Raw genomic sequence first — 20,788 nt, 5'->3', positions numbered from 1 at the left:
TTCATAAATACACATGGGGTAAGACATTTGGGGTTAAATTCTGTGTTTCTAGTGGACTATATTGCTGTAATGATTTATATGATTCTCCCCCCCAAAAATGACCAAAAATAAAATGTGTTCGTATTAGAGTTAAATTAAATAATAGCATCAGCAGGTGCATATGACTGTCCTATGGAGATTGAGGATTAGGGATAGATGGGTGTATTTAATATAAAACTACAACTTCGGTAATTTTTTGCTAGTCTGGTAAAGCATCATGGGAGTTGTAGTTCTTCTGGAGTGATACCCCTGTGCTAGATAGATGTCAGTGAGGTTTACGCACGCTATATTGATTTGACTATTGAGATTTGCGTCATTTGAATAGGTATATTGGAAATGGGGGAGGGGTTTATTGATAGTTGGTTATATTGATGGCTTGGTTAAAGGGGCTGTTTTTGAAATTGAGCTGGCTATTTGTGGGTCATACCAGCATATATACTCTGGTTGGATAGTTCCTATTGACTTATTATGGAAATGTTCAATAGGTGTTGTGTGGATGGGAGGAATAGTATTAATGGGATTTTACAGATGGAGTAATACTGGTGCAGGGTTTATATAAATGGTATTAGTATTGCTGAATGGATAGTATTTGTTATAATGTTGAGAGTATCAGTGCTGGATTTGTTATATGGGTGGGAGTATTAGTGCTGGATGGGGGTGTATTGATGTAAAATTAGTGCTGGATGGGGTGTATTGATGTAAAATTAGTGCTGGGTGGGGTGTATGGGTAGGGGTAGTTTTGTTGTATGGGTTTGTGTTGTGTGGGAGTATTAGTGCTGGGTGGGTTGTTTAGGTGGACATAGATTTGCAGTGCTGAATGGATTGTATTGTGGGGTAGTAGTGCTTGATGGATTGTATGGCAGGAGTAGCAGTGCTGGGTGGATTGTATGGTTGGGAGTAGCAGTGCTGGATGGATTGTATGGGTGGGAGTAGCAGTGCTGGATGGATTGTAGGGTTGGGAGTAGCAGTGTTGGATCTGGGTTCAATGGGCGGGAGTAGCAGTGCTGAATGCATTGTATGGCAGGAGTAGCAGTGCTGAATGCATTGTATGGCGGGAGTAGCAGTGCTGAATGCATTGTATGGCGGGAGTAGCAGTGCTGAATGCATTGTATGGCAGGAGTAGCAGTGCTGGATGGATTGTATGGGGGCAGTAACTGTGCTGGATGGATTGTATGCTTGGGAGTAGCAGTGCTGGATGGATTGTATGGTTGGGAGTAGCAGTGCTGGATCTGGGTTCTATGGGCGGGAGTAGCAGTGCTGGATGGATTGTATGGGTGGGAGTAGCAGTGCTGGATGGATTGTAGGGTTGGGAGTAGCAGTGCTGGATCTGGGTTCTATGGGCGGGAGTAGCAGTGCTGGATCGATTGTATGGTGGGAATAGCAGTGCTGGATCGATTGTATGGTGGGAGTAGCAGTGCTGGATCGACTGTATGGTGGGAGTAGCAGTGCTGAATGGATTGTATGGGGGCAGTAACAGTGCTGGATGGATTGTATGGTTGGGAGTAGCAGTGCTGGATGGATTGTATGGGTGGGAGTAGCAGTGCTGGATGGATTGTATGGGCGGGAGCGCTAGTGTTGGATTCATCCGAATGTGCATAGGGATTTTGGATAGTGCACAGGATACTGTAGCCATTGCTGACACCCAGGAGCAGTGGGAGTTTGAGCGCTGGGCTTAATTTTGTATGTTTGTAATTTGTTTTTGTATTACACAGCCATGTTACAGGCTGCCGCCCACCCCAACCCTAAAAGTGTGGAGGGATTCATAAAAATAACCCTTTTTGTCTCATTAGAGATTTTGCCTTTTAGCTGAAAGCAGCACGGTATATTGTTAATGTAGGACTCCTCTAAGAGATTTGTCTTGACTGGGCAAATGGGCTTACACTTTTATGGCCTTTTGAGTGGTAGCAAAAAACTTCCATTATTTAAACGTGCATAGGGATTTAGGATCGAGCGCAGGTAACTTAAAAAAAAAAACCTGCAAAAAACTATAATAAATATATATATATATATTTTTAAAACTACAATATAGTATGGGTGATAAATGCTATAGCCATTGCTGCCGCCCAGGAGTAATGGGAGTTTGAGTGTAGTGCATAAATTACCACTCCACACCCCAAAAGCACTTCAGGTTGCTTTAGGGGTGAGGAGAATTCTAGTTTAACCCAAATTTATGAGAAAACAGCTCTTTTATAAATTAACTAGAAAACACCCCCCCCTGCTGTCAATCAGACTTGATGGTGCCTGCCTCCTCCCACAGAGACCTCAGATCAGACATGCGCACGTGCGTAAACCAGCTCGCTGTTGTGCGCACCAGTTCACGCATGATCAAGGGCACCAATTCAGAGGATTCTTAATGAGCACGAATAAAAGTCTATTCCCGCAATAAAGTATGGATGACAATATTGGTAACCACGTTTACTTATAGATAGCGTTACAGTGTAGAATTATCTTACTGATTTATGTGCACGTGTTCGAGATTTTATACGTGATATGGTTGCTTTTATTCTGTGGATGCGAATACCGGGTTTAGCGCTGCCATTTGGATAGAAACATAAGGGCAAGAATTGTTATGTTGATACAACTACAGCACTAAATTGAATGACATAACCGAATGTCATCAATAAAATAAAAATGTAAATTGCTGTAAATAATTATTGTGGCTTTTCCCTAATTTCAGTGACAGGTTCTGAGACTCAAAAATTAAGCAAGATTATTGCTGCGTTCTATGGACTGACAAGTGTGAATGACTGAGTTAATGCCCATAAATTGTGATCAGTAAAATACAAAATGAAAATGCTGAGGATTAAAAAAAATAAAAATCACAAAACAAACAACATAAATAATAACCATGGGCATTCCGTGACTACAATGACACATGCTAAAATGTGGATTAAGTCAGATTATTGGTGTATTCTCTGGAATTACAAGGGATATTGTAAAAAGTGAAAAGCCACTGGGCATCTGTTCAAATTTTCACAAAACCTTTTACCTGTACTTTAGCTATAGAAATATTTTTTAAAGGTATCATAGAATTTAAGAAACAGTAACAAAGTGATATTATCTTTGGAAAATGTAAGTTTATGCATACACACAGTTTCTAAGGGAGTTTAGAGTAAACTAGGTCAGGGGGTGTTCATTAGGCTTGTGAGCAATGAGTGAGTTTGCATGTAAGAGGAAAATTTTGTAGGGGTCAGTTTGTATCGGGGAAAGATATTCTAAATGCACTGAGTCTCCCTTTACAAAGATATGGCATGCATAAGTAATTAATGTCTTAGTCCAGGGGCAATCTTCGGCACTTTGTTATGCAACATAGTCCAAACCAGTCCTAATGGACCACCAACAGTCCAGGTTTTGTCAGTATCTCCATTGGAATAAAAAAGGGAAATACATAAATCCTAAATTGTTGGTGGGCCATGAGGGCTTGTTTTGGGAACAACTACTCCCAAGGCAGGGAGGTGAGACGGTGCATATTCTACTAAGCTGTCTGCCTTAAAGTGATAGGTGCTTGACAGCAGTCTCACTCTTATCAGTAACAGCACTGCACATGCTGAGATCTCAGTGATTCCAGCATATACTGGCAGTCTGACAGTGATAGGCATGTGATTGCTCTAAACATGTTCAGTTAATACCAGATTTGTGTAGAAATAGTGTTGCTTTTTCACAACTTTAAATGTACAGAATATCTACACTGGTTATTGGCAATCGGCCCAAAAGGCGATCAATAATCTGTATCTGCATCGGAAAAATGTCAATCCATATACCATATCTCTCCTGATGCTTTGCCAGCATTATGGCTGTACGAGCATTATGGGAGATGTAGTCTGCAATAACTTTAATGGCGACGGCTGCCTGCTTCTGCCTTAGTTCATGGGATTGACTTAATCCCAAATCCAAATAAAATTCAAATTACTTTTTAATAGATTGAACCCTAATGAAACCTATATGCATTTAGTTATGCATTTTTTTTTTCCATTGGGGGTATGTCTAAAAACCGCTTGCAAAGGCTGCAGATCTCTTGTCTGAAGCCTTTGCATTCCCGCCCCCAGACTTTCTGTGGCTGTCCAATCACAGACTTCTCAATGAGAAGTCTTTGCAAGGCAGGTGCTCTTGATAACTGCTGCCTCCTGAGTTTAGCTTTACTGAGCGAACCAAACCAAGAAAGCACCATGAGTGTCTGACATGCGGTCTGCCTCCCCAATTTCTGTTGAAATCTGCACTTTTTGTAAATAAAATGTAAAAAAAAAAGACACGCTGCATAAAAAAATAACTTCACAAGCCGAAGTGCTTTAGGGGTCTGGAGTATCCATTTAAGTTTATGAAAGTGCATCACCGTTCTTTGTAAACAGAAAACCAGCTCCAAAGGGGTTTGGTTTACTTTCCATGTTCCCAATCGAATTATCATATACTGTATATCCGGGTGGTACCTAATTTCCTGTCCAAGGGGCTTGAAGGTGAGTATATATAGAAGTAGGGACAGGGGACAACCCTGCTGTGTTCCAACTTTAGTGACGAATGTCCAATCCAATTCATCTTGAATATAACTATTGCCCATTAAAATGCTTCTCATATACAAGTACTTGGGGCACAGAGCACAAAGTAATATAAACCTTGGTATTAGAATGGATTACAATTAAATGTTGCCTCAAATCCCTCTCCAGTTTATCTATGTCCTCGTTTGTATCATTCTCTGTAGCTATTGTCAGTCTGTGTTTGTATCTGTTTTATGTCTGTATACAGGGTGATAGGTTTTATGTCTGATGTTACATTTTCTTTCTATCTGTGCAGTTATCTGACTGTTTACTTATCTGTCTCACCTGCCAAACAGGTTGGAAAACAGCAGATGGTAAGGAGATATATGGACAGACGGACAGACAGACAGACAGACAATTATGAGCATATAAAGTTATGCAGATTCTAGCAGATATAGGGAAAGGCATTTACAGAGAATTTGGATTGTAGGACATAAACGGATTAATACATGGACATCTAACGATGGCATATATTTAGTGATTAAAGGGACACTATATAATAAAAACAAAAAACATTGCTGTTCTTTAATCTTACTACAGAGAGAGCGTTAACACATGACTCTGAAAAGAGGCTCACACTGAGATCTGTCTTTGCAATGCCATGACCCAGGTCATTCCATGCTCAGCAGTTTCTTTATACTTTGTACTCTGGTGGCCCTCTGGTTTCCTCGTTACAGAATAGCATCTTCTCCATGGACAATGGCGTTCTGAGACTCCCATAGTTAGCAGCGATTCCCAACTTAGTTCTCGACACAAACAGTCCAGGATTTAGGCATGTGCCAGTTCTTTTCTAATGGGAATACTGAAAAGGCCTGGACTGTTTGTGTGCTTTGAGAACTGGGTTAGGAACCACTGCCAGAACATGACATTGTCAACAAATGTATCGAAAAGATACCTTCAAATTCTCTTTGCAATCATCAAGATGGCGATATGAAATGAACAAAAAGACTTATAGTTATGAAATGTTTTCATGTTCAGTCCTTCTTGACCTTAAATTTAATTCAGTCATTCGTTTTGTACAATTACTTCAATTATAAATATGGCATTTTTCTAACTCCCTTTCTCAGTTGTCTTTTTTCTTTCTGTCTTGTAGCCCCTAACCTTTTTATTTTTGTCCATCCTCCCTTATTTCTTTTGTCTTCAATATGTTATTTTATACACTAAATGCTATAGGATTCTTGTAATAATTTTATCTGTAAGCTTCAGCAACTAGATTTATTTGCTACTTTTTTGGGGCATCCCCACCACCTTTTTTTTTTTTTTTAAATATCCAAGGCTCAACCCATCACCAGAGTTCGTCTCCACTTCTGCCCTATTGATATTGTAGAATTTACACGGTCGCATTATCAGGTTTAATATGGTTTAACCTGGACAGCTGTGATTGTCCGAGAGTGCTGGGGATGTATTCAGCCTTTCACTGTTAGTAGGGATGCTGCTAAGGATTGAGAAATCCACGAATCTGCCATTAGAGACTGGTTGGGAGAGATCATAAGATCTTTAATGACCAACAGGTAGACGTTACCAAGTCCCATTTCTGTGTTGCCATAACAACCTTGTTCGATGGATTTTGCAAAGCTCTGCTAGGAAGTGTTGCTAGTTTTTAGTTTCTAGTAAGTTATATAAGCAGCGATTTCGTGCTCTAAATAACTAGAAATACACACTATTCAGAAGTGAAAATGATATTTAGATGCGTTATGTAATGATTGTAATTATTATTTAAAAAAAGACACTTTTGATACCTGTTATGTGTTTATTGGGGGATTTCTCATTCAGCTGTCAGATTTCTATTTTTATTTTCATTGTTTTTTTTTTTTTTTTACAGTTTTTATGTTAAACGGACACTATAGTCACCAGAACAAGTACAGCTTAATGGAGTTGTTCTGGTAAGTATAGAGAAAAGGCAGTGTTTACATTACAGCCTAGGGACACCTCCACTGGCCACTCCTCATATGTGCTTCCTGGGGCAGTGCTTGTGCAGCACTGACAATCAGAGAAGATTCAGTGCATCTCTATGAAGAGTTGCTAATTGGCCATGGTGGCGTTTGGCCCCTTCCCGGTCCCACCTCCTTGGCTGAAATCATCAGAATTGACAATCTTTCATCCGTGTAAGTCATGTACTGACAACACATGATAACACAATGTGTAGGTAATTAACATGAACTCTAAAAGTTTGCATTGCTTGGCAAAATGTGGAAATTACAATAAAGCAAAATATAAAGAACTTTAGCACAATCAGTAGCTAACTTTTAGATCCCTATTAGAGTGCGCTAAAATGGAATACATGATAGCTCCTGTTCAAGTTATAATTTTGTATCTAGAGATTCCAAAGTAGTGAAATCATATTTATTTATTCTTAAATATTGATTAAACACGTTATCAGGAAGTTGTATAGGTTAAAATGATAAGAGTTAGCACCATGACCACTTCAGTGATTTGAAGTGATCATGGAGCCTGGAACTAGAGTTCAGGCTAACTAATGTCAATTCCATGCATATTCCTATGCACAGACTTGTGCTCATTGGCTGAGAGCAGCCAGCTGATGCTCTCAGCCAATGAATGCACGTCACAGCCAGCATTAAAGAAGATCCGGGGCTTGGCAGGAGTAGCTAAGAGGGCAAACTGCTGCAAAACAGTTTGTGCCATTATTGGGAAATGAGGCCAGGGTACCTATCACATCATAGCCACTAAAGCAAGCTTTACCCTTTATTTATGTCAAATTGATGTCTGCACAATTTGAAAAGGAATGAATACCAAAACAACCCCCAAGAAAACAAAAAAACTGCAACAAACTGGTATTGTAACGTCCTGTATTAACTCTTGTCACAGATCGTCTACTGGTGCGAAAGACTAGCAGAGAGAGAAGTTTTACTGGTACTATACATGGCTGTGCTTGGTGGAAAACCTCAAATAAGGCAGAAAGAGTAGGACCCCCAAGGAGGGTAAAGAGTAGACCTAGTACAAACAAAGATTGGGGAACAAGGTATACTCATGTAGTTGTCACTACTAGCCAAAGCCAGAAACTCTGGGCTAGCAAAGGTCTAAATGCTGAATCAGATAATGAATAATCAAAAATGAAAAAGCACACCAAACTGACAAAAATATTAAAGGGCTAATGATGACCACAAAAAGGGTAGTGTAGGAATGAGCTGAGGAATTAAATAGTTAATCAGTGCTGTTCTGAAAACATGTCGTGACTGCTTCTCCATTGGTAGTTTTTATATTTCAGATACAAATCAAGATCCCATGGGGCTGAGTAACCTCTGTGATACTGCTGCAGGTAATTAGGATAGCAGGAAACACAGTGATGGAGATAGTGTATCAGCTGTGCTTATTAGTAAGGACCCATGGATTGCAGAACATGTTGACAAGAGAAGGCATTAGGTTGCTAGAGTAGGACCTGCCAAGAATGGGGTACATTGGCGTTGTGGCAGGCTTATGCAATGTCTAATCATATGCTGTAACTAAAACCCCTACTATGTTTGCTTAGATGAAGTGCTTAAAAAAAACAACAAAACAATTACATTCTGTGAGCTTTGAAAAGGCTGTTTAGTAAATAAGTGAGTGCATTGGATCTTGTATACCATATTGACAAAGCTAACTTACAACCAGTGGTGTATTTTGGATTTGTGCTGCCCTAGGCACGACTTAATTTGGGCACCCCAAAAATGTAAATTCCTCCCCCCAATTGTCAAGGCCATTTTTTTGTGACTGACAGACACATGCCCTCATTGATACATGCACTGATATACACAGTCATTGGCACACACTGTTTAACCAACACACACTTTCACTGACAGACACACACTGACACACCCACTCACTGACAGGCACACACTCTCAGATACACATAAAATGACACACACACACTGACACACACTCACAGGCACACCCATTCTCACTCACAGACACACACTGACAGCTACATTCACTCACTCACTCACTCACTCACTCACTCACTCACTCACTCACTCACTCACAGTAAGGTGGATAGCCCCAGAACACGAGGCAAGCAAGGCATTTGTCTGGGAGCTTGGTGTGTCATTTTTTGGTGGCCCCCCCCCCCCCCCCCTGAAAGTGCCAGCCAAGGCAAATGCCTTGTTTGCCTTGTGGTAAATATATCCCTGCTTACAACGGCATGTAAAATGATTTCCAGACCTGTACCATCCTATCCTTTTTTTTTTTTTTTTTTCTTTGTTTATAAGATTGTTTACCATGTGACTGTAAATACAATCAGAGTCGTTTGGCTGGGAAAGGTCCATTCACTGTTTCAGTAAGTTGTAAAAATGCCAAGTCTTAACAGGTGACTCTACATAGTTACATAGGCTGCAGAGATCTATGCACCCATCAAGTTCAGACTTTCTCACATCTGTTTCTGCTGTTCATTCAAAACAATTCCTTCTTGCCCCTTAGAATGGCAGTCAGATCTCTCCTTGGATCAAGAAGCTGGTACCACGCATATTAAAAATTATATCCCCGAATATGTGTTTTTGCAAGTATTCACCCATTGGCTGTTTAGACATCTGCGCAGACTCTGCTAAAACCACCTCTTCAGGCAGAGAATTCCACTTCCTTATTGTTCTTTCTTTTGCCTTAGACTAAATCTCCTTTCTTCTAGTCTAAATGCGTGGCATCATGTCCTATGTATAGTCCTGTTTATCAATGTCTGGTTACGAGACAATGGTTTGTACTGGCCTCGAATATACTTGTATAATAATATTTAAATATGATAATACTATCATATGCCCTCTGAGGTGCCGTTTTTCTAAACCAAACAGAATTCATTTTGTTAACCTTTCTTTATAACTAATAATCTGATTAACAAATGTGATGCAACTACTGGCGTAGTTGAAGTAATAAAGGAAAAATATTGGAATGCCAAGGGGCAGATTGAACAAAGGGCTTGATACACCTACACAGTCTGCCTGCAGTTGAACTAGAACAAACACTCCTACTGCACTCAAGACAATTGTTCCTCAGCACGGTATCACACAATCATTCAGAGGTAAACATAGAAGTATGAAAATGCTTCCACACGCGCATGCATAATTGGAAGAGAGGATACACAAAAGATTGTTTACTGCTTGGTGGTACACTAAAACATAAGCTAGTTGCATTTGGGTCAATGTACAACCATCAGGTCTCCAAATATACTGTCATTGGAAAAGGTTCCACATAGCCTAAATTACAATTTGTTCTTTGTACCAGGAAAAGGGACCAGAACCCAACACCAGCACAATCTGTGTGTTTGTATAGTGTGTGTATATAATGCAGTGTGTGTGTGTTTGTGTAGTGCGTGTTTCTGAAGGGATGTGATTTGTGTAAAATGGGGGGGTGGTAGGGGGCATTATATATTTGAATTTTATTTTTTAATATTTGTTTTATTTATTTTTAGTCCCCCCTCCCTGCTTGTTACCTGGCCAGGAATGGGGGCTATGTGGTGGTCCAGTGGCATGTACTGAGCAGTGGGGGGGCCCGCAGCAAGCTGTTACTTACCTTCCCAGCAGCTCCCCAGTGTAAATCTCGCGGTCTGCTTGCCGCGCGGAGCGTTCCCATGGTAAACCGTGGCAACGCTCTGCGGCTGCGGGTCTCGCGAGATTTGCACTGGGGAGCTGAAGGGAGCTGCTGGCGAGGTAAGTAACAGCTTGCTGCGGGACCTCCAGGACCGCCGGGCTTGTAATGAGCCCGGCGGTCCTGGTCTGTATTATCGGCAATATCGGTATCTTTATTGGCCGATACCGATATTGCCGAAAATACTGAGTATCGGCCGATAATATCGGTAAAACCGATAATCGGTCGATCCCTAATCAGAAATATGCTCAATATCTGCTCGAATAACTGGTGGAACCGATAATTAGTCTATCCGTATAATGTGTGTACGTAAATCCCCCTTTTTTTTCTCAGCTTGACGTTTCTTACCTTAAAGGGACTCTCCAGTGCCAGGAAAACATATCCCTTTTTACTGGCACTGCAGGTTCTTGCAGTGCCCCTCTTCCTCCCACCCCCCATCCCATGTTGCTGAAGGGGTTAAAACCCCTTCAGTGACTTACCAGAATCCAGCGCCGATGTCCCTAAGCTCTGGGTCAGGCTCCGCACACGTGCATTAGACCGCCCCATCGGAAAGCATTATTCAATGCTTTCCTATGGGGATTTCAGCAACGCTTGAGGTCCTCATGCATAGCATGAGGACGTCCAGCGTTGTTTAAAACACTTTTTGTGTTTTAAGAACCCAGAAATCTCTCTAGTGACTGTCTGACGGTAACTAGAGGAGCACTTAAAGGGACACTATAGTCACCCAGACCACTTCAGCTCAACGAAGTGGTCTGGGTGCCAGTTCCCTCAGGTTTTAACCCTTTACATGTAAACATAACAGTTTCAGAGAAACTGTTATATTTACATTTGGGGTTAATCCAGCCTATAGTGGCAGTCTTCCAGACAGCCACTAGAGGCGCATGCTTTCCTATGGACCCTTTGAATGCGTGCGCGGTACTTGCGGCGCATGCGCATTCGGCTCCAGTGTCGTCGGACGGGGGAGGAGAGGTCACCCCTTCAGCGCCACGGGAGGGGGGCCCTGAGGGTGGGGGCACCGTCAGGGCACTATAGTGTCAGGAAAACCGCTTTTATTGTCAGGAGTAAAAAATCAAGTAGTGTTCATATAAAGTGCTTCAAATCTTCTGGGAACTGCAGCTGTTTTTTAATAGTCCCTCCCGCCGTTCTATTCATCCAATCCGCTGCTTTCAATTAGCTAAGCTTGCTCGTTCTCTGTTTCCTTTTATGGAGTTCCGGAAAAGCGTCCGTGGAAAGCATTTGGGCGTTCCACTGATTCGGACGTGTTCTCACTTCATTGTTCCGACGGGCTAGGCGGAAGTTCTGTATATAGCTAGAACGCATATGCGTTCCATTTCGTCCTTGTGCGATCCTCATATAGATTAGACAGTCCCAGAGTTTCTAGAATGAGATAACAATGTGTTAGTCACTAATTGAAAATAATCTTTAAACAGCATTTGTTACTGTAGCATTCATATGGGTATACAATCACTTTTATACCATTTATAATTACAATCGTAAAAAGTTTTGAAAAAAAAAACCAATATAAAACTTAAAACATGCATCATTCTTATAATTGAGGGAATAACCCTGTTACAGCCCGGCTGCTAGCTTGAGCTCTTAATATTAAATAAATCTGTACATTTCTGCTTGTTGGCTTGTTTGGCATAGGACTTTGTGTTTAAATAGTCTAGGTTTTCTAACGGACATATTTCCAGTAGTTTCATGTGTTAAATCACTCCAACTTCACATGATTTATCTCATAAAACTACTGGTAATATGTAAATAGAAAAACCATAGTATTGAAAGAAATTAAACATATAATGCAAGACCGAACAATCTGAAAATCATCAGTGAGAAATCATTGTATATTATAGACCTGCTTTAAACAGAAAGGCTGCGTAGAAAGGACCAGGCACACTATGTACCAGTGTTCATTTTTGCGGCAATTTTCAATTTAGTTTTAGTCATTTTAGTTTTTTAGTCGTATTTTAGTCATCTGAATTGCCTTCGTTTTAGTCTAGTTTTAGTCTACTAAATTTCCAGTAGATTTCAGCCGACACAACTAAAATGTAATGGATTTAGTTAAAGCCTCAATCTGTCTCTTTTGCCCCTTCCCCAGCCCCTCTGTGTCTCTTTCTGTCCTCCCAGCTCCTCTAGGTGCTTCTCTCCCACGCACTGGTCTGTCTCTTTTGCCCCTTACCCAGTCCCTCTGTATCTCTTTCTGTCCTCCTAGCCCCTCTAGGTGCCTCTCTCCCAAGCACTGGTCTGTCTCTTTTGCCCCTTCCACAGCCCCTCTGTGCAGTGTTAATTTTGACGGCAAATTTCAGTTTAGTTTTAGTCATAGACTTTTGACTAAAAAGCCATTTTAGTTTGTCGTATTTTTGTCATCTGATTCGTTTTAGTTTTAGTCTAGTCTTAGTCGACTAAATCTACAGTAGATTTTAGTCAACATGACGAAAATGTAATAGGTTTAGTTAAAACCTCAATCTGTCTCTTTTTCCCCTTCCCCAACCCACCTGTGTCTCTTTGTGTCCCCCCCCCCCCCAGTCCCTCTAGGTGTCTCTCTCACAAGCACTGGTCTGTCTTTTTTGCCCCTTTCCCAGCCCCTCTGTGTCTATTTGTTTCCCCCCAGCCTCTAGGTGTCTCTCTCCCAAGCCCTGGTCTGTCTCATTTGCCCCTTCCACAGCCCCTCTGTGTCTCTTTGTGTGTGTGTGTCCCCAGTCCCTCTAGGTGTCTCTCTTCCAAGTACTGGTCTGTCTTTTTTATGGCCCTTGCCCAGCCTCTCTGTGTCTCTTTGTGTGTGTCCCCGCCCACTCTAGGTGTCTCTCTCTCCCAAGCCCTGGTCTGTCTTTTTGCCCCTTCCCCAGCCTCTCTGTGTCTCTTTGTGTGTGTCCCCAGCCCCTCTAGGTGTCTCTCTTCCAAGTACTGGTCTGTCTTTTTTATGGCCCTTCCCCAGCCCCTCTGTGTCTCTTTGTGTGTGTCCCCGCCCCTCTAGGTGTCTCTCTCTCCCAAGCCCGGGTCTGTCTTTTTTGCCCCTTCAATATGCCCTCTATTCTCTATTTATTTTTGGTGGCAAATTTCAAGTTAGTTTTAGTCATAGTTTTCTGACTAAAAAGCAATTTTAGTTTTTGTTGTATTTTAGTCATCTGCATTGTTTTAGTTTCAGTCTAGTTTCAGTCGACTAAATCTCAAAAATGTTAGTCGAAAGAATTAACCCTGCAGCAGCTCTGCTTAGAAGAGCACACAGGGCAATGATTGATGACATCACCGCTCTGTGCAGGAGCCAAACGGTCAGATTCTACCTCAGTCTGTCTGAAGGTGTATCAATATGGCTGAGGGATCTAGTGTTCTGTGAAAGTAAGGACCAGATTTTCAAATATTTTTACATATACGTAATTTAAAGGGACACTATAGTCACCCAGACCACTTCCGCTCAATGAAGTGGTCTGGGTGCCAGGTCCCTCAGGTTTTAACCTTTCAGATGCAAACATAGCAGTTTTAGAGAAACTGCTATGTTTACATTCGGGGTTAATCCAACCTCTAGTGGCTGTCTTCCGGACAGCCACTAGAGCCGCATCTGCGACGCTGTTGGCATATTATGCCTCCATCGCGCAGAGCGTCCATAGGAAAGCATTGAGAAATGCTTTCCTATTGACACTTTGAATGCGCGAGCGGCAATTGCCCCGCATGCGCATTCGGCTCCTGTGACGTCAGCCGGGGGAGCTGACGTCGGCGGGGAGGAGAGGTCACCAGCGCCGAGGGAGCCCGGCACTGGATTAAGATAAGCTGCTGAAGGGGTTTAACTTCTTTAGCGCCACGGGAGGGGGACCCTGAGGGTGGGGGCGCACTATAGTGCCAGGAAAACCGCTTTGTTTTTCTGACACTATAGTGATCCTTTAAAAAAAAAAAAAAAAAAAAAAAAAGTCATATGTTTTAATTACATACTGCAAGGATTCTTATAATAATAATAATAATAATAAAATATCTGGGGACAGTTGTCCTTTGAGTTTTACTTTTCTATTCTTTTGACATGGCACCATCTGCCTTAAACCTTGCCCACTCCAAGAAGGAACTTGGCTAATCAGGAGTAATGTATTCTCAAAGGAATGTGGGCCACTAAGTGTCTTTTGTGTTCTTTGTCCTTTTCTAGTACATGAACTCCGGTCATTGCCATGGCCACTGGCAACAGACACACAACCCATCAGTTTTTTACAGCAAAGTGAGCTTAATTAATTATAGTTTGTATGCCTAGTGGGTATTGAAACATCCTAACTCAAAGTACTGAACCGACATAAACTTTCTATGGTGAGTTGCAACTGTTTTCCATCTTCCTCTGCTTGCACCTTTTTTATTGAAAGTTTTGTTTGAGCTCCATGCACAATGCTAAACGTGGCTCTAATGGTGTTAAAACGCGCCAGTAATGGGCCGTAATGGCTAATTTTTCTCTGGTGTGATAAGACATGCTTTGTCATCTGGCAATCTGATGCAGAATTCTGTTTCTGCAAATGGTAACTTCCATGACAGTGTGAAAGTGTATACTTTTTTTTTTAACCCCTTAAGGACCAAACTTCTGGAATAAAAGGGAATCATGACATGTCACACATGTCATGTGTCCTTAAGGGGTTAAATTGATTGTGGAATATTAAGGGAACACTCCGGGAAACCATAATAGCATCATTGGAATTCAGTTGTTATGGTGCCAGGAGCTTACCAAGTAGTTTAACCCCAATATCTTGTATCCAGCACTGTTTAGCTCTTCCCCATTATCCTTCCACTGCTGTTGGATTCTTGAAAGAGGAAGCCTCGCAGAGCCGTGGAAAGTGGCGCAAATGATTGGCGATGGCCTCAGCTGACGCTCTTTAAGCCAATCAGTAGCTCCCCATTAATAAAAGTGGCTTGAGAATTTTTTTACGTTTCGCAAGCCATTTTGTTAATGGGGAGCTGCTGATTGGTGTAGTGCGTCAACGTCTTATCCAATCAGCAGCATCTTGGCTGTCCGAGACTTCCTATATCTGAGTGAAATGGAAGAACAGGGGGCAGAGCTAAACGGCACTAGATACAAGACTTTGGTTTTTATTAACCCCTAAAGCTGGTGCCAGGGGCATCCTAACACCATAACAACATAATTCTGATAAAGTTGTTATGGTGGCCAGAGTGTTCCTTGAATAGTCTTGGTCCCGTTTTCATTGTTCAGGATAGACTGCTTCATTCCAGCAATAGGAGATCCAAGTGCTTCCTAGTTAGTGATATCAATTGTTTCAGTTTTACAGTGGCCTCATTTACTACAATCAGGAAGAAACTCATTAATCATTATCCTCTCATTCTGGTCTATTGTGTCTGATCTTATTTCGTAATATCTTACAGTCCCAGCATTTTTTGTAAACAATCTGCTGTAGTTATAAGCCAGTCTGCGCAGTGAGAATTGGGTGCAGGGTGTATCTACACCATAACCTTCAAAGCATCAATCCAACCATAACAGTGATGCATAGAGTGAGCATTCAATGCTCATGAGTTTGGAGCGAAATATTAAATGAGTATATTTTTGACCTAGTATATTCGTGAAATGTAGGTACGCCTGGTGGTCTTCAGCCATTTCAGACCAAACAAAATATCCCCATGTATTTATTAAATACTCTGCTGATAAAATCTGTCCGCCCCACCCCCTTCTTCAACCTTTAACTTTTCAATGCAGTATTGTCAAACGTGCTGGTATCATACTGCCCCCTGTCAGTCTGTCTAGTGTGAACATGTGGTTCTATGTGTTAACCCACAAGGGTCTACGTATACCAGTTTCAGCAGGTATAATAGGTTAGTCACACACAATGGTTTTCTTTCCATTAACGTAAAACTGGACAGTGATTTTTGGAGACATATATCCAAACTTCAGATAGTCACAAAAATAGCTCTGAGTGTTGCTCGCTTCCTGGCATGCAAATGTCCACCCTTAGAGTGCCAGAGCAATGCTGTGGACATGCCTCTGGCATGGTTTAAATATACAGGGGCTTCGTTTTAGGACAGGTTCTGTGTGCCTTTATTTATTTTTTTTACATTGCCGGGGTGACCAATACTGCACTGCAAGCAAACTAAGGACTGTAACATAAATGTGTGAGTGTGCTATCTATTTATATGCAGCATTGACGTTCATAGAGCGGGTTCCAGTGACTGGAGATGTAACTGCCTGGACCCCCTCCCCCTTGCTATGTACGTGTGTTACAGTGAAGCCAATATTTTCTATTGCATTTGTACATCTCTCCTGCTGACTCTACACTCGCCCCCCCATCCCCACCACCACTCGTCTGATTTTTCTTTTTTCTTTCTTCCATACTATCCACCTTATTCTCCTCTATCTCTTCTTCTGCCCGTTCCAATTTTCATTCATGCTTTGCGTTCCCTCTCCATCTTTCTCCCTCTCTGTCTCCATTCATGCTTTTTTTTTCTAGCCTTCTGTGTATCCATTCATATTCCCCCCTCCCTATTTTTATCTCTCTTTTTTGCTCTCTGCCTCTTTGCGTCTCCATTCATACACCCCCTCCCCTCTCTGCGTCTCCATTCATACTCCCCCCCCCCCCTCTCTCTGTGTATCCATTCATACTGCTGTTTTCCACCCACACTCTTCTCCGCTCTCTGAATGTTAATGACTGTGGTGGAGCTGAGGGTCATAGACGCATGAAGACGTGATCTCCCTACATTATGGCTGGAAGGGGGAGGGCAGACGGCCTGCACCAGCCTATTCCATTTTTATAAAAATTGGTGCAGAGAGAAATGTGTAATAGCTAAAATGTGCTCTATGGTACACGTTTCTGTAATTCCACCTGTTGATTTATATAACCTCATTATATAACTCCTCATATTGGGCTCTATTACTCCTCCTATTACTCTCTATAACTTCTCCATATAACTCCTCCTATTACTCCATATAACCTCTCCACATAACTCCTCCTATTACTCCATATAACCTCTCCATATAACTCCTCCTATTACTCCATATAACTTCTCCATATAACTCCTCCTATTACTCCATATAACCTCTCCCTATAACTCCTCCTATTACTCCATATAACCTCTCCCTATAACTCCTCCTATTACTCCATATAACCTCTCCACATAACTCATCCTATTACTCCATATAACCTCTCCATATAACTCCTCCTATTACTCCATATAACTTCTCCATATAACTCCTCCTATTACTCCATATAACCTCTCCCTATAACTCCTCCTATTACTCCATATAACCTCTCCCTATAACTCCTCCTATTACTCCATATAACCTCTCCCTATAACTCCTCCTATTACTCCATATAACCTCTCTCTATAACTCCCCCTATTACTTCATATAACCTCTCTCTATAACTCCCCCTATTACTCCATATAACCTCTCTCTATAACTCCTCCTATTACTCCATATAACCTCTCTCTATAACTCCTCCTATTACTCTATATAACCTCTCCCTATAACTCATCCTATTACTCCATATAACCTTTCTCTATAACTCCTCCTATTACTCCATATACCCTCCCTCTATAACTCATCCTATTACTCCATATAACCTCTCTCTATAACTCCTCCTATTACTCCATATAACCTCTCTCTATAACTCCTCCTATTACTCTATATAACCTCTCCCTATAACTCATCCTATTACTCCATATAACCTCTCTCTATAACTCCTCTTATTACTCCATATACCCTCCCTCTATAACTCCTCCTATTACTCCATATAACCTCTCCCTATAACTCTTCCTATTACTCCATATAACCTCTCCCTATAACTCCCCCTATTAATCCATATAAACTCTCTCTATAACTCCTCCTATTACTCCATATAACCTCTCTCTATAACTCCTCCTATTACTCCATATATCCTCCCTCTATAACTCCTCCTATTACTCCATATAACCTCTCGCTATAACTCCTCCTATTACTCCATATAACCTCCCCCTTTAACTCCTCCTATTTCTCCATATAACCTCTCTCTATAACTCCTCCTATGACTCCATATAACCTCTCCTTATAACTCATCCTATTACTCTAGATAACCTCTCCCTATAACTACTCCTATTACTCCATATAACCTCTCCCTATAACTCCTCCTATTACTCCATATAACCTCTCCCTATAACTCCTCCTATTACTCCATATAACCTCTCCCTATAACTCCTCCTATTACTCCATATAACCTCTCTCTATAACTCCCCCTATTACTTCATATAACCTCTCTCTATAACTCCCCCTATTACTCCATATAACCTCTCTCTATAACTCCTCCTATTACTCCATATAACCTCTCTCTATAACTCCTCCTATTACTCTATATAACCTCTCCCTATAACTCATCCTATTACTCCATATAACCTTTCTCTATAACTCCTCCTATTACTCCATATACCCTCCCTCTATAACTCATCCTATTACTCCATATAACCTCTCTCTATAACTCCTCCTATTACTCCATATAACCTCTCTCTATAACTCCTCCTATTACTCTATATAACCTCTCCCTATAACTCATCCTATTACTCCATATAACCTCTCTCTATAACTCCTCTTATTACTCCATATACCCTCCCTCTATAACTCCTCCTATTACTCCATATAACCTCTCCCTATAACTCTTCCTATTACTCCATATAACCTCTCCCTATAACTCCCCCTATTAATCCATATAAACTCTCTCTATAACTCCTCCTATTACTCCATATAACCTCTCTCTATAACTCCTCCTATTACTCCATATATCCTCCCTCTATAACTCCTCCTATTACTCCATATAACCTCTCGCTATAACTCCTCCTATTACTCCATATAACCTCCCCCTTTAACTCCTCCTATTTCTCCATATAACCTCTCTCTATAACTCCTCCTATGACTCCATATAACCTCTCCTTATAACTCATCCTATTACTCTAGATAACCTCTCCCTATAACTACTCCTATTACTCCATATAACCTCTCCCTATAACTCCTCCTATTACTCCATATGACCTCTCCTTATAACTCCTCCTATTACTCCATATGACCTCTCCTTATAACTCCTCCTATTACTCTATATAACTTCTCCATATAACTCCTCCTATTACTCTACAGGGAGTGCAGAATTATTAGGCAAATGAGTATTTTGACCACATCATCCTCTTTATGCATGTTGTCTTACTGCAAGCTGTATAGGCTTGAAAGCCTACTACCAATTAAGCATATTAGGTGATGTGCATCTCTGTAATGAGAAGGGGTTTGGTCTAATGACATCAACACCCTATATCAGGTGTGCATAATTATTAGGCAACTTCCTTTCCTTTGGAAAAATGGGTCAAAAGGAGGACTTGACAGGCCCAGAAAAGTAAAAAATAGTGAGATATCTTGCAGAGGGATGCAGCACTCTTAAAATTGCAAAGCTTCTGAAGCGTGATCATCGAACAATCAAGCCTTTCATTCAAAATAGTCAACAGGGTCGCAAGAAGCGTGTGGAAAAACCAAGGCGCAAAATAACTGCCCATGAACTGAGAAAAGTCAAGCGTGCAGCTGCCAAGATGCCACTTGCCACCAGTTTGGCCATATTTCAGAGCTGCAACATCACTGGAGTGCCCAAAAGCACAAGGTGTGCAATACTCAGAGACATGGCCAAGGTAAGAAAGGCTGAAAGACGACCACCACTGAACAAGACACACAAGCTGAAACGTCAAGACTGGGCCAAGAAATATCTCAAGACTGATTTTTCTAAGGTTTTATGGACTGATGAAATGAGAGTGAGTCTTGATGGGCCGGATGGATGAGCCCGTGGCTGGATTGGTAAAGGGCAGAGAGCTCCAGTCCGACTCAGACACCAGCAAGGTGGAGGTGGAGTACTGGTTTGGGCTGGTATCATCAAAGACGAGCTTGTGGGGCCTTTTCGGGTTGAGGATGGAGTCAAGCTCAACTCCCAGTCCTACTGCCAGTTTCTGGAAGACACCTTCTTCAAGCAGTGGTACAGGAAGAAGTCTGCATCCTTCAAGAAAAACATGATTTTCATGCAGGACAATGCTCCATCACACGCGTCCAAGTACTCCACAGCGTGGCTGGCAAGAAAGGGTATAAAAGAAGAAAATCTAATGACATGGCCTCCTTGTTCACCTGATCTGAACCCCATTGAGAACCTGTGGTCCATCATCAAATGTGAGATTTACAAGGAGGGAAAACAGTACACCTCTCTGAACAGTGTCTGGGAGGCTGTGGTTGCTGCTGCAGGCAATGTTGATGGTGAACAGATCAAAACACTGACAGAATCCATGGATGGCAGGCTTTTGAGTGTCCTTGCAAAGAAAGGTGGCTATATTGGTCACTGATTTGTTTTTGTTTTGTTTTTGAATGTCAGAAATGTATATTTGTGAATGTTGAGATGTTATATTGGTTTCACTGGTAAAAATAAATAATTGAAATGGGTATATATTTGTTTTTTGTTAAGTTGCCTAATAATTATGCACAGTAATAGTCACCTGCACACACAGATATCCCCCTAAAATAGCTATAACTAAAAACAAACTAAAAACTACTTCCAAAACTATTCAGCTTTGATATTAATGAGTTTTTTGGGTTAATTGAGAACATGGTTGTTGTTCAATAATAAAATTAATCTTCAAAAATACAACTTGCCTAATAATTCTGCACTCCCTGTATATAACTTCTCCATATAACTCCT

The 20,788-nt window shown here is 41.3% G+C and overlaps 1 protein-coding gene across 3 annotated transcripts in view; it reads left to right on the top strand.

The window, feature by feature from the left end:
* Positions 1-20,788, top strand: part of HDAC5 (histone deacetylase 5) — a 101,674-nt gene that overhangs the window by 1,998 nt on the left and 78,888 nt on the right. The gene's annotated exons all lie outside the window — the stretch shown is intronic.

The sequence above is a fragment of the Pelobates fuscus genome, chromosome 6 (genome assembly GCF_036172605.1).
Source record: "Pelobates fuscus isolate aPelFus1 chromosome 6, aPelFus1.pri, whole genome shotgun sequence".
Taxonomy (NCBI): domain Eukaryota; kingdom Metazoa; phylum Chordata; class Amphibia; order Anura; family Pelobatidae; genus Pelobates; species Pelobates fuscus.
This window is presented reverse-complemented; position numbering and strand designations above follow the sequence as displayed.